This window comes from Sminthopsis crassicaudata, chromosome 1 (assembly GCF_048593235.1).
Source record: "Sminthopsis crassicaudata isolate SCR6 chromosome 1, ASM4859323v1, whole genome shotgun sequence".
NCBI classification, from domain to species: Eukaryota; Metazoa; Chordata; class Mammalia; order Dasyuromorphia; family Dasyuridae; genus Sminthopsis; species Sminthopsis crassicaudata.
The window spans coordinates 61,390,033-61,403,706 of record NC_133617.1 but is presented as its reverse complement, the minus strand read 5'-3'; the positions used below and the strand labels follow the sequence as shown (position 1 = coordinate 61,403,706).

The 13,674-nt window shown below is 32.8% G+C and overlaps 1 protein-coding gene across 1 annotated transcript in view; it reads left to right on the top strand.

Moving 5' to 3' along the window:
* LOC141552182 (olfactory receptor 7A10-like) overlaps positions 1–13,674 on the top strand; it is a 53,514-nt gene that overhangs the window by 18,255 nt on the left and 21,585 nt on the right. The gene's annotated exons all lie outside the window — the stretch shown is intronic.

The following is a 13,674-nucleotide window of genomic DNA, read 5'->3' as shown; positions in this document are numbered from 1 at the left end:
AGAGAATGATTACAATTTAGAGAAGAGAACATTATAGGACACTAATGCATTTTTGGTAGAATTGTGAACTTATACAACCATTCTGGAGAACAATTTTTAATTAAGTCCAAAGGACTTTGATCTAGCAATATCTTTACTGGGTGTCTGGACCTGCTGATTAGAGAATTTCAGTACCAGACCGAATCCTGATCATGGCTGAGAAGTGAAGGGGTAGAACTCACTAAGATGGTCAAACAGTAATCCATTTATTCAAAATTTTCTCAGTCTTTTATACCCTAATACATTTACATAACTATAGCACATTGTGCATGCACTGACTTAACGATACTGTGCATGTAAGACCACATAAACAATTTGGTATTGTATGCAGATGCTTCCTTGCCATTTTAATATAACTCTGATTTAATTACAACACAGATTATCATGCCCCCTGACTTCTCAGGAAGGTTGAGATGTATTTAGGGGGGATAGGGAGCCAAACAAGACATGTCAGTAAGGTTCTTTTTACTGGTCTAAAGGGTCGTATACCTCACCCAGGGTTCCCCACTATCTGTGATCCTCTGCAACTGAGTCTTTATCTAAAGAGAGCATAAAAATGGGAAAAAACCTCCATGTACACAGATGTTTATAATAGCTCTGTAGTAGCAAAGAAGTGAAAATCAAAAGGATATCCATCAATTAGAAAATAAATGCAATTGTTCCATAAGAAATAACCAAGCACATTTCATAAGAACTTGAAAAGATTTACATGAAGTGATACTGAGTGAACTGAGAAGAATGAGGAGAACATTGTACATAGTGACAACATTTTACAGATGATTAACTTTGATAGCCTTTGCTCTTTTCAGCAATACAATGATCTAAGACAATTCTAAAAGATTTATGATGGAAAATGCTGTCCATATCTACAGAAAGAATATGGAGTCTGAGTGCATATTGAAGCATACTATTGTTATGGGCCAGAATTCTGAACTTGAAACAAGGTGTTAAGTTAGTGGAATTGATAAGGACAATGGTAGTTCAATACATGTACTTAGTACTTAATATATTTCTATAATATTCACCTATGATAACAGAATGCCCTTATTTGAGAAGGTGTTGTGCTATATGAGCAAGCATATATGAGCAAGGGGGGAGGATAGTTCACAATTCCTGTGATCACAGTCTTTAGTGAAGAAGAAAAACAAAACTGAGTTCTTAGGCCCTGTGATCTCAGAATCTCACTTCCTAAGATTATATGATGATCAATTCTGATGGATATTGCTGCTTTCAATGAGATGATTTAGAGTAGTACCAATGGTTTGTGATGAAGAGGGTCATCTACATCCTGAGAGAGGACTGTGAAAACTGAGTGTGGATTACAACATAGTATTTTTACTTTGTTGTTGTTTGCTTGGATTTTGTTTTCTTTCTAATTTTTTTTTCTTTTTGATATTATTTTTCTTGTGGAGAATGATAATTGTGGAAATATGATAGAAGAATTGGACATGTTTAACATATATTGGATTACTTGATGTCTAGGGAAGGGAAGGGAGAAAAAATTGGAACACAAGATTTTGCACAAGTGAATATTGAAAAGTATCTATGCATGTGTTTTGAAAATAAAAAACCTTATTAAAAAAAGAATAATCCTGAGTTGGAGAGTTAAAAGAAATAAGAAAACTGTCTTCAATGGTCCTGAAATACAAGCCATCCATTTTGGAGATAGAAGATAGCCCAAATGACCCCTATAGCTGAAGGACTAAAATTACATAGAGAGAGGGGAATTACTTGCTTAGAGTATTACCACAACAACTCTTTCTATTATAGTGAATTATTCAGACTCTTCAAGTCCAATGAGAAGGATATAAATAAGTTTCCATCTCTGAGCCTCAAACCCACAAGCACCTATGTAGAACTTTATGGGAATGAGAAACCCAGGACAATGTCAGGCAGTTGTTTTTCAATGATACCCCCAAGTCACCTTGAAAGCAGTGACTTCTAAAGGTAATGTGTTTTCACTATTTTGTAATGACTTCCAAGACATAGTTGTTTGAATATCTTCACAGTGTCTGTTTTAGGGTCCTGAAACATTTTGCTTCTACATTTTCTTTGGGATGAAACAAATGTTGTTCCACCCTGCATTTGAGTATGTATGGGATCTTGAGCCCACATTTGGGGAATTGAATAAATAAACTCCATTTAAACTTTATTTTGATTTTTTTCTTAGGAATATATTCTGAGACAATGGCATAACAAATCAAATAAAAAATGAATTTGAGGGTTCAACTCCAAAGAGTGTACCAAGTAACTATCATTTTGTTGATTTGTGAGGTCTCTAGATTACATCATATAATTATAGTAATAATAACAAAAATAGCAACAAAATATGTATGTAGTGATTTAAGTTGTCAGTTTTGTTTATATTATTTTACATGACCATCACAAAAATTATGTAATATTGGCTTTACTGTCACCTTTCTTTATTCAGAAATTGAAACTTCAAGTAGATTAAGTGATATGCCCAGAGATGCAAAAACAATAAGTATCAAAAGCTGTATTCAAATTCAGATCTTTCTAATTAAACCTCTATATCTAATACACTGTACTCCTCCTAATAATACCTTGGAATGATTAAAAAATTATTGACACTTTATGAATTGAAAGGAATTGATTTAAATAGAGAAATCAAGTCAGTTCGATAAGTTGACTAAATGTTCAGTGTTGAGATTTTCATGAAATGTTTAAATGGTTGCTTTATTTTTAAAATTTTTGAAAAATTCTGAAAGACATTATGAAAAAAGCTATCCATTCCCAAGAAAGAGTGGCTTTTGTATGAATTAAGAAAATACTTTTTAAAGTTTATTTTCCTTGAAGTTTTTTTTGGGTGGGATCTTGGTTTTTTTTAATAGTATAACTAAAAATATTTATTTTACATAACTATGTATGATATTGTATAACTTACCACCCTGCATGGCATGCCCTTTTTAGAGAAGGTGTTGTACTATATGAGCAAACAGAATTGAATTGGCCCAAAGAAAACAAGAAATATGCAAAATGAGAGAAGCTATACCAAATGATCATGTGGACAATTTGTATAAAACAGTAGAGCATTATAAATTCTTATTGGCCTGATCATCTATAGCTGGACATACTGTAACTCAATTCTAACATAGTTATGTGATTTTGGTCCTCTTTGAAAACAAAGGACAACAGCAACAACAATACATGTATATCAAAAAAAGATTTTCATCAGATATAATATTGAGTCAAATCTAATTAGATGAAATTTAAGAAGAATGAATGTCCTGTCTTAAACTTGGATTGTGAAAGTAAATGGCAAAGATAATATGTATGAGCAACAATTAGATGAACTTGAGATATTTGTCTTAGAAAAGAGAAGATGTTAGTTGGAAGTGACAGGTATCTTCATGGGTTTGAAATGATTTGACATGAAAGAGTGATTGAATTTTTCTGCTTGGTTCCAGAAGATGCAATGAGGAGCAATGAGATAAACCCACAGGGAGATTTGGGTTCAGCAGAAGCAAAAATTTTCTTGAAATTAAAATACTACAATTGTAGAATGTGACACCCTGAAATGGAGTAGATTCCTTATTGGAAATACAGAAAGTGATTCAGATTGAATTGAAGACTCTGGGGTACTTTCTTGCTCCAGATCCCTAAGGTTTGATACCTTTATTGTGATGCTGGACAGCTCTCACTGTTAGGAAAATTTCTGCCAAAGTTTTCTGCCCCATAGGGAATTCATGTGTTTGGGGATAGGGAACACAATTATATGATTTTTTTTAAAAATAAAGAGTTTGGAGAGTTGAGCCTCTTAGGCACTAGAAATCTCAAATATTCTTCCTTTTCTTCTACTGCATCAGATACTAGCTAACTCAAGCCTGGATGGAGTCTGCTTGTACTTGCCAGAGATATCAGCCCAACTGCCCAAAATTCCTCACATTTTCTGGGACCCAAATCATCTGTCTTTCTTATCCTCCTTTCCAACAGACACAGTGAGGTAAACTTGCCACTGATTATATTAAGTAAGTGATTGGACATAGGATATATTGGAAAGGGAGAGAATAAGAAAAATGGGAAGTAAGGAAAAAGAGAAGCAATCTATTATTACTCAGAAATTCAAGAAGTTTCTAGCAAACCCAATATAGCTGAAATGATAGCATGTCACTTTGATAGAGCAAGAAAACTCACCTATTCAAACATTATTTGAAAGTCCAGAGTTCAGCCCATGACCAAGGTTAATGGAAAAGCAACAAAAAGTAGAATAAGCCTTATAATCTTAGTCATATTCAGGTTTCACCACTGCCCATAAGACCTTATTCTGATTATTTTTATTCTTGGTCCCTGAACCATAAAATGGATATCAAAAATTCCTTATTAACTTCATGGTAAGGCTTTCTTATGAGAGTCAAATGAGATCCAAAAATGTAAAGGGCTAGAACTCAGCAAATGCACTTGGATAATGGAGCATGTGAGACTAATTGCCAATTGGACAATTCTCTATTAACATGTTTGAAGGATGACCCTCCCCAACTATTTGGTGCTGGTTGGATCAGGGGTGTGGACAAAGGAGGGGAAGTGACATGTGTGGGTGGAGTAGGAGGAGGAAATTGAGGCATTCTCCTGGGGCTGGAGAGAGAGGAAGGAGGTGTGGAGATTGCTAGATCTAATTCCCTGACCAAGACCTCAAAAGACCAAGAATAAAGACTTTTGATTATCCTGACTCTGGCTGATTTCTGGGAAGACAGAGTTCCAGCACAAAAAAAATTCCATTTCTTGCTTCTGGACATTTTCTCAGGCTGTTTGTCATGTCTGGAATGTTTTCTCTGCTCATCTCCACCTATTGGCTTATTTTGCTTTTTTTAAGTCACACTTTAAAAAAACTTATCATTTACTGAAAATCTTTGTGCCTTTGTACCTTTGTGCCTTTCCTTTATGAATTATTTTAAATCATTACTAATTTAATTCATTACTTATTAATATATTAAGCATTATTAGTCTTGTGTGTAGTTTGTAGAGATTACTTTGTATATTACCTCCCCTATTCGATTAGTGAGATCCTTGAAGTCAAGGATTGTATTTTGATACATCTTGTATCCCCAGAATTTAGTACGATGACTGACATATAGTAAGTTCTTAATAAGTGTTGATTTAACAATCTCAGAATTCCTGCCATAGTGATTTACTATGTTCTTACTGATTAAAAACACCCTTGACATTGCCCTCATTTCTATTTATGGAGTTTCTATCACAATGGCATCTGGTTGAACACATTCTTTCTCAGGATGTTTTATAGTTCAATAAAATACTGGATATGGAGTCACAATGTCAGTATTTTAGTTCTCATCTTACCTTTTATGAGTTGTATGCTCCTGACCAAGTTACTTAATATCTTTCTCTCTCAATTTTTCATTTCTAAAGCAGGAATTGGAAGATATGGCCTGATTACCTAACTTTTTTTGTACATCAAATTAAATGTGGCATAGGAAAGCACTTTATCAACTCTGAAATGACATAAAACTACAGGAAAAAAATTAGAGAAAATGAAATGGGATTTCATCAGTAGGGTCTAAGGGCCATCTCCTTCATGTGTAATAAGATGGCCATTATGAGTTGTTATAGCAAAAAAATAAATCATCACATGGGGACCAGTGCTCTCAGGATGAACTTTTTTTGTTTTTGCTTGAAACTGTCAGTGAAGACATTTTAATTGAACCTGTAAAAACTTAAGGAAGGACAACATCGTCTTTGAAATGCCAACTCCATGAGACATTTAATGTCTTTATCTGTGGAAAGTCTATTTGCTTTCATGATATTTCTTTTCATCACACTCAAACATTGGTCTGGCCATGTCTCAAGTTAGGATGATTTACTGGTTACCTATTATATCTATGCTAAAATTTCTTTTCCTGTGAATTTAAAAACCTTGACAATCTAATTCCAACATTTATTCTTGGGCTCATTTCACATCAGTGTTCCAACATACTCTGTATTCCAGTCAATCTCACCTACTTGTAATAATCTTGTCATACCTCCCTTCAGGGCCATTCATTACACAGGCTGTTTTTCATGCAAGGAACAGAGGGGAAACCATATTTACCTCTGTATCTAGGATTCCCTAGCTCTGTTCATCACTGAGTTTGAGTGCCACCTGAAATAAGAATTACCAGTTTTCCTAATTGTTAGTATTACTCTCACATCCACCAAATTTCAGATACACATTTCATGATTGCTTATCTGTATACACCTTTAATAATGGAATGTATTCTCTTAGAGAATAGAAACTGTTTCACTCTTGGTTTTGGATACAAAGTACATAAATTAGTACCTGACACATTGTAGCCATTTACAGAATGGTTGATTAGAACTGAGTTAACTTTGGCCCTCTCTCTCTTATGAATCCCAAAAGCACAGAAGAGAATGGATGTCCTCTCCTTCAGCTTCTTAAATCAGGAACAATCATCTCTAGATCTGAATTGTCCCTGAAAAAGTGATCATTCATTTTTTGTTTGATCTCTTCCATTTACAGGGAATATCTTAAATTATAAATGATTCATTCCTATGATTTGACTGACTACTTTAGCTGGGAAAAAGGCTTCATTAGCCTAAATCTCCTGATTCAAAATCTACATTCCTGGCACTGAAAAACACTAATATTATCCTCAGAGGAAAATCAAAAAGAAGTGAAAGATTATACCTAAATGTCTAGCCACACAGATAGATAGGATAAAGGGTTGCACAATACAGAAAGAATAGTAACTGAAATATTCAGAAATTTACAGTCTTCAGAAAAAGACTGTGATCATGTAAGTATAAATCAAATTACATACTGGCCCAAGGAGGAGAAAAGAGAGAGAGGAAATGACAGAATTTGGAACTCAGAACGTTAAAAGGAATGGGTAATAATTGTGTTGATATGTAATTAGGGAAAAATAAAATATACATTTTTTTAAAAAAAGAGTAAGATTCCTTTTCTCAGATGTTCATTCAGAAATGCACAAAGACCAACAAACTCTATAAATTATAGATACTAATAAAAAGAGGCAAGTTTAACTTCCTATGACTTCAGACTTGTTAGTGTCAACTCTATGACCCGGAATATGATTCTAAAAAGATATGTGTTTGTTTGTTTGTTTTTTTTTTAAAAAGTATATGTAAAACGTGGAGCAAGGTATCACCATAGATATTATAGTGAGGAAATCCAGTTGCCTGAATGAAGAAGAAAAGTAAAGATCAATGGACACATAAATAAAAGGAGTTTTGTCATTACTTGCACTAAAGGCTCATTGAACAGAAAGATGAATTATATGAGGTAAAGAAATAGATCACAGCAGAGGTATATGGTGTATATTAGTAAAGATATACTTCATTTTTCTTCACTTCTGTTTGAGCCTTTTATTTTCTGAATGAAGAGAAACCAATCCTTCTTTGACTTTGCTAATAATTTATTTTTCAATAGGTAGATAAAATACAAAAAGTTTTCCTCAAAATAACACTTGCTCAGTTCTGATGGAAAATGTTATTCTTTCCTACTTTGCTATACTATGATTCTATGAAGTTGGATGCCTCATATAGGTAAAAATATTTAAAATATAAGGCAACCATTTTGATCTTTGTCACTTTTTTAATCTGAAAAAACATCCTGATTTCCATCAAACATTTTTTTGGAATATGATTTTGAATCTTATTAATTTTCCAGTTATTCTTACCTGGTCATATTTTTCTTTCTCAATTTCCTTCCTAAATTGTGAGCATGCCAAGTCAGTTGCACCCAGAACCATATGTTTCATCTCTAGGTCCAAAATATCTCTGCTTGGAGCAATTCCAGACTATTTTACCACAATGGAGTTCTGGTTGTAATGGGTACAAATGTGTTGTTCTGTACTCTGAATTAGAATCAATGTGTAACCTTATCTAGGACCTCAATGATAACCAGCACTTTTTATTTTGACTCTGGTTACCATATCACATTTCACATGGCATCTATTATATAACTTTGCCATTCAGCTGAAACTCTGACCTCTACTCTTCCTTATCCTCATGCTGGAAAGGAAATCATATTTAGAATCTGAGTTCAAAACCATGCTCTTCTACCTGTCTGATGCTGAGCAAGTCACTGAATTTCTTGTAACATCAATTTCCTCATCTGCAAAATGAAGAATTTGGACAATATTGTTTAAAAGTTATCTTTTCTATATTGATTTTTTCATTTTGCTTATTTCTTTGAAAAAATTGAGACCAATTAAAGTGATCACTCTCAATTTCCCTCTTGTACATCTCAAAAGTCTTGCACCCTGACCCTTTTTTTCATTACATTCAAATTCAAGAAAAGTATTCTTTCCTTTTGCTTCCAAAAACCAATCCTTTCATGATGAGTGTTGATTTAATTCTTTGACTTTTCCTCTGAATCCTTATTTAGCTGGCTGGAATTCTGCCTGAGGTTTTTTATTTTAATTTTCTGATCTCATTTTCTCTCCCTTTGCACTTTTAGTCTTTCCTTTACTGGCTGCTTTTCCTCTTTTTGCAAACCTGCTCAGTTTTCCAGTACCCAAAAGAAAACACTTGTGGTTATAAAGGTCCATAAATCCTTTCATCCATTATTAGGTCTGTTTCCTAAACTACTTAGTGAAACAGGAAAAGAACCTGATCATTTTAGAAAAAAATTTAGAATTATTCAAAAAAGTTATTAAATTACTCATATTCTTGACCCAGCAATACTACTACCAAGTTTTTTTCCCCCCAAAGATGATTGGTGGGAGAAGAAAAATAACCTATTCTAAAACATTTACAGCAATTGTCTTAGTGGTAGTAAAGAACTGGAAATTTCAGGGATGCCTATCAATATGGGAATGCCTGAACTAGTTGCAGTAGATGATTATGCTGGAATATTATTGTTCTATAAAAAATGATGAGCTTCATGATCTTAGGAAAATATGAAATAATAAAGAGTTACATCAGCAGAACCAAAAGAACATTGTATACAATTCCAGGAACATTGTTTTAAAAGCAACTTTGAGTAGATGGTATTTTGACTATTATACTCAAATTAACTATAGAGGATATATGAAAAATGATGCTGTGTCCAGGGAAATAATTGATTAGTAGAAATTTTTACAGAATAATGTTACACATCCACGTGTTTATATACATATTTTTATTTAATGGTAGCCATCTTGAGACAGATTGGAGGAAGGATAGAAAAAAGTCTTCTTTTCCATAATAATTTTGCTGTTTAATTGAAAGGAATAGCAAATTCTTCATAATAGATTTTCAATTTCATATGCAATTAATCATTGCTATTGCACTATGCTACCAAAATGTTCATTCTATTATATTTATGTAATAAAAAGGGACATTTTAACTGTGGTAGTAAAATAATTGAGGAATACAAGATTTCTGCTCCCTAATATTTCCCCAAAATGTAGGAGTATCCTATTCCAAGGGTCAAAATCTATTGCTATCAGTGAGAGGAGACTATCCTATTAAAGCTGTCTTTAAGGTACAGATAAAAGGGGTCAACATAGGGCTGATCACAGAATAGGCATTACTGAGGCAACTGTATTCTTCCAGGTAATGTGGTTAATTGGGGAATTAAAGTACTCTGCTAAAATTTTGCCATAGAACAAGTAAACAACAGAGAGGTGAGGTCTAATGGGAGAAAAAACTTTATACCTAGCCTGAACAGATGGGTTTTCAAAATGGAAGAAAATATATTAAGAGAAAAGAATTCTTGTGAGGGGGAGAATATCTAGTAGTGCAGTTACAATATATACCAAGTAATAATTGATAATGGTGTCAGAACAAGAGTTTTAGGTTAATAATTTTATGGTCTGTACAAGAGAGCTGTGGTAACATCACAGTTTTAAGAAGGGAACCTAGAAGGCTTATTATTCAGGAGACTAAAACCAGTGATGTACACAGTGTAGAGGGTGACAGAAAGTCACAAAATGGTCATAGCTATTGAAGTGAGGAGCAGAGTGATTAAAATTACACATGGAAAAGATAGTCAGCATAGGGGAACAATTTGTACTGTATCAATATTTTCACCTTCATCCTGGGGTAGAGGCCACACAGAAATTCGTAAACCACAGATTCAAAAAGAAGTACATGTGTGTGTGTGGAGGTGAGCGAGTCAATAGCCAGTATGAGCAGTTTTCCAACCACTCCTTCCACATAAATCCTCCAAATCATAGAAATTCTTACCTCTTGCAAGATGAACTCATATATCACCTTCTACATGAAACATTTTCTGATTCCTCCTAAATTCTGTTTCCTTCCCTCTAAATTTCCTTGTATTCTATATATTCTCATATATGTACATGTTTTTTTCAGGAGAATGTACTTTCTTGAGAGGAGGTACTGATTCAATTTTCAGATTCTATGTCTATCTGGAGAACTAGATGAGTCACCAGCAAAAAAAAAAAATTAGTTCTAAATATGGGAAAATAGGCACTCAGAGTTGAAAAGAATGTCAGAAGTTATCTAATATAATTTATATTTAAGTAGTAATTCCTTACAGATTATAGGACATAACTCTGGAAGAGGGACTTAAATTTCATGTAGACACCCATCTCATTATTCTAATAAGGAAACAGAAGCCTAAAATATAGAAGTGACTTGCCCAATATAAATAAGCAGCAGAACTAGAATAGGAACCAAGTTCATTTGTCTCCAAATCTAGGTCATTTTCCACAATAAAAAGTATGCCTTCACCCTATGCTTATAGATATCCCATAGAAGGGAATTCATTGCATGATGAGGCACACCATTAAAACATGGAAGCAATTTCAGGCATCAACCACTTTCCTAAGGAAAAAAATCTACTTATACTATCTGATATGAAATTATTTTATTCTTTTAGGGCATTTACTGTAAGGTTGTCTCATTACTTTATAAGGATATTCATTTATAGATCTATAGATTTTTCATATTGAAAGCTCAAAGGAACTTCAGAGTCTATCTAGTTTAAGCCCTTTTCAAATCATGAAAATTGTCTACAATAATTCATATAAACTCTCCAATAACATTCTCTTGAAGATCACCAAATACAAGTAGCTTACTATCCCATAAGACATCCAAGTTCTTTGTTGCACAGTTGTCATTAATAGGAAGTTTTCTGCCAGGGTTCCTTTTGACCTATAGGGAGTTGACATATTTCAAGAATGGAAAGACAATTATTAATATAAGTCTAATGAAGAGCTCTGAGGACTCCAGAAATCAGAAATATTTCTCTACCTGATACTGGGCCCAAAGAAACCATCAGTTATAGGATGGAAAGTAGTTCTTTGTGCCTCCTTGAGACATCACTGCTCATACCTGAGGTCATCTCTCCACCTTTTCTCTGTGGGAGAGCTAATGTTTTATTTCCTGATGATTATAATCTAGGACAGAAGCAAGATCAGTAAAATGTAACTTCTTGGTGATGCCAAGTAAGTGCCAGGAGGGAGGGAAATACATGAAAGGAAAGGAGGCAAGGGCAAGAAGTATTCTTCCTCAGAAATTCAGAACGATCATGTCAAGCCCAACAATACTCACTTCATGGTCCAATCTAGCCGAGAGTCCAGTCTCATTCAGGCTGGGGTCTAGTCGAAAGTCTATAATCTACCATGGCCCAACATTGAAAGGTAGTATATTATTAGGGAAAGAGCCAGAGATTCAGAGTCAAGAACAATCCATTTAAGTCCCAGTTTTGCTACTGACTACCTTTATGATTTTGGGCAATTCAATTACCTTCTTTGCTTTTATTCATGTTTATATTTGAGGCAATTGAGGTTGTGTGTTTTGCTCAAAGTCTCAAAGCTAATAAATGACTGAAGCCAAATTTGAACTCAGGTCCTCCTGACTCCAAAGCACCGTTTAGTCATTCAGTTATGATCTTTGCATTCATATAATGAAATAGGGAGGCACTTACCTTATGTATTGCAGTCTTTCTATGAATTAATAAAATTTTATGGAACTGTCTCATAAACAGTAATCAATGAGAAGGCAAGCAGTATAATATCAACTATACCTCTGAAATCACATTTCATATTAATCATATTTCCAAAAAATAGCAAGAAAAATAGTGAGAGAAATTTATACTTCTAGTTGTACTCAGAGTTCCTTTGTTCTTTGTCTTTCTGGAAATGCATAGCTTTTTCTTCATCATGAATCCTTTCAAATAGATATGTTGTAAATATGTTGTACATATTAAAAAAAAGTCAATAGAACCAACTAATCCTAGTTGGAGCTATTTACATTTAAAATAATAAATCTCAATGTATAAATTCTTATTTACTTCATTGAAGTTTTTATGTCGTTCTTTGCTCATTTATTTATATTCACTTTTCTTTTTGAATGATCATAACTTGTATGTTTTATGCATATAACTCTCCTTTATTTATAAAACGTTCTCTTTCTAATATTTATTACTCTTTAAAGTTGGTTCAAATTGCATAAATAGTATGTAGCAACAATAATTTTATATTATTTTTTTAAAAATCTGTGATTTATTTTCTTAAACTCATCTAATTCATCTTTCTGTTCAATGTATAATAAAATATACATTTTAAAAAGAAAGAGTAAAAATCATTTTATTAGATGCCAATTCAAAAATACAAAAAGAGGAACAAACCATATAAATTAGGATACTAATAAAAGGAGGCAAATTTGACCTACTATGACTTCATGAGATTTGTTAGTGCAGACTCCATGGCTTTGAAAATATGTATTCTATTTGAAAAAAATATATATGTAAAATGTGGGATGAGGTATCACCAAGGATACCTCCAATGAAATTCAATGGGCAGAATGAAGAAGCAAAGTAAAGGTCATTAACATTATCACTTTTTCAACTATTTAATGTTCTTTAAATATTGGTTTAAATTAAACAGTACATAGTAACAATAATGAATTACAAAATAATTAGCCCCATACTTTAAGTGTGATTCAGTGTTTTTATCTAGCTTTTACATGGAATTATGCTATGAAAATCTTTGAATCAATATATTTTCGTGCTTCTGTGATATTGTCCAAAAATGGTGTTATTGGGGCAAAAGTTACTGATTTGTAAGCTTTTATTATTTAGTTTCAGACTTCTATCCAAAAATATTTTAGAACTTTGTAATTATAGCTGCAATTAATGTGTATACCTATTCATCCCTAGCACTACCTATGCTGGATTGGTTTGTTTTTATTTTCAGCACATTTTATAGATTGAGATTATATCTTTAAAACATTTTTGCATCATTCATTTTCAATAAAATTGAACAATATTTCAATGATTAGAATTTTATTTCTTTTAAAATTGCTCATGTCTTTTGATCATTTATCCATTGTTGTTGAAATTACCACTGTGATTTTAAAAACTCAGTCCCTTATATATTTTTAAAGTCTTTTTTTCTGTCCTAGCTACTGTACTTTCTCCTATCAATTTTTTCTTTTTACTTTTTGTATTTCATATATATATATGTATATATATATATATTTTAAACTTCATATACATGAGAATATATCTATATATAACTCAATTTGAAAATTTGTTGAGTTGAAAGACTATCATGTTCGCTTCAAATTTTAAATTAAAGCTCCATTTTTTCATATTTTTTATCACTCTGTGTTTAATGTTTAGCTCAAAGAACATTTGTAATTTTGGAAAGTTTTATTATTCAGAAGAGATTTTTCATTTCATTC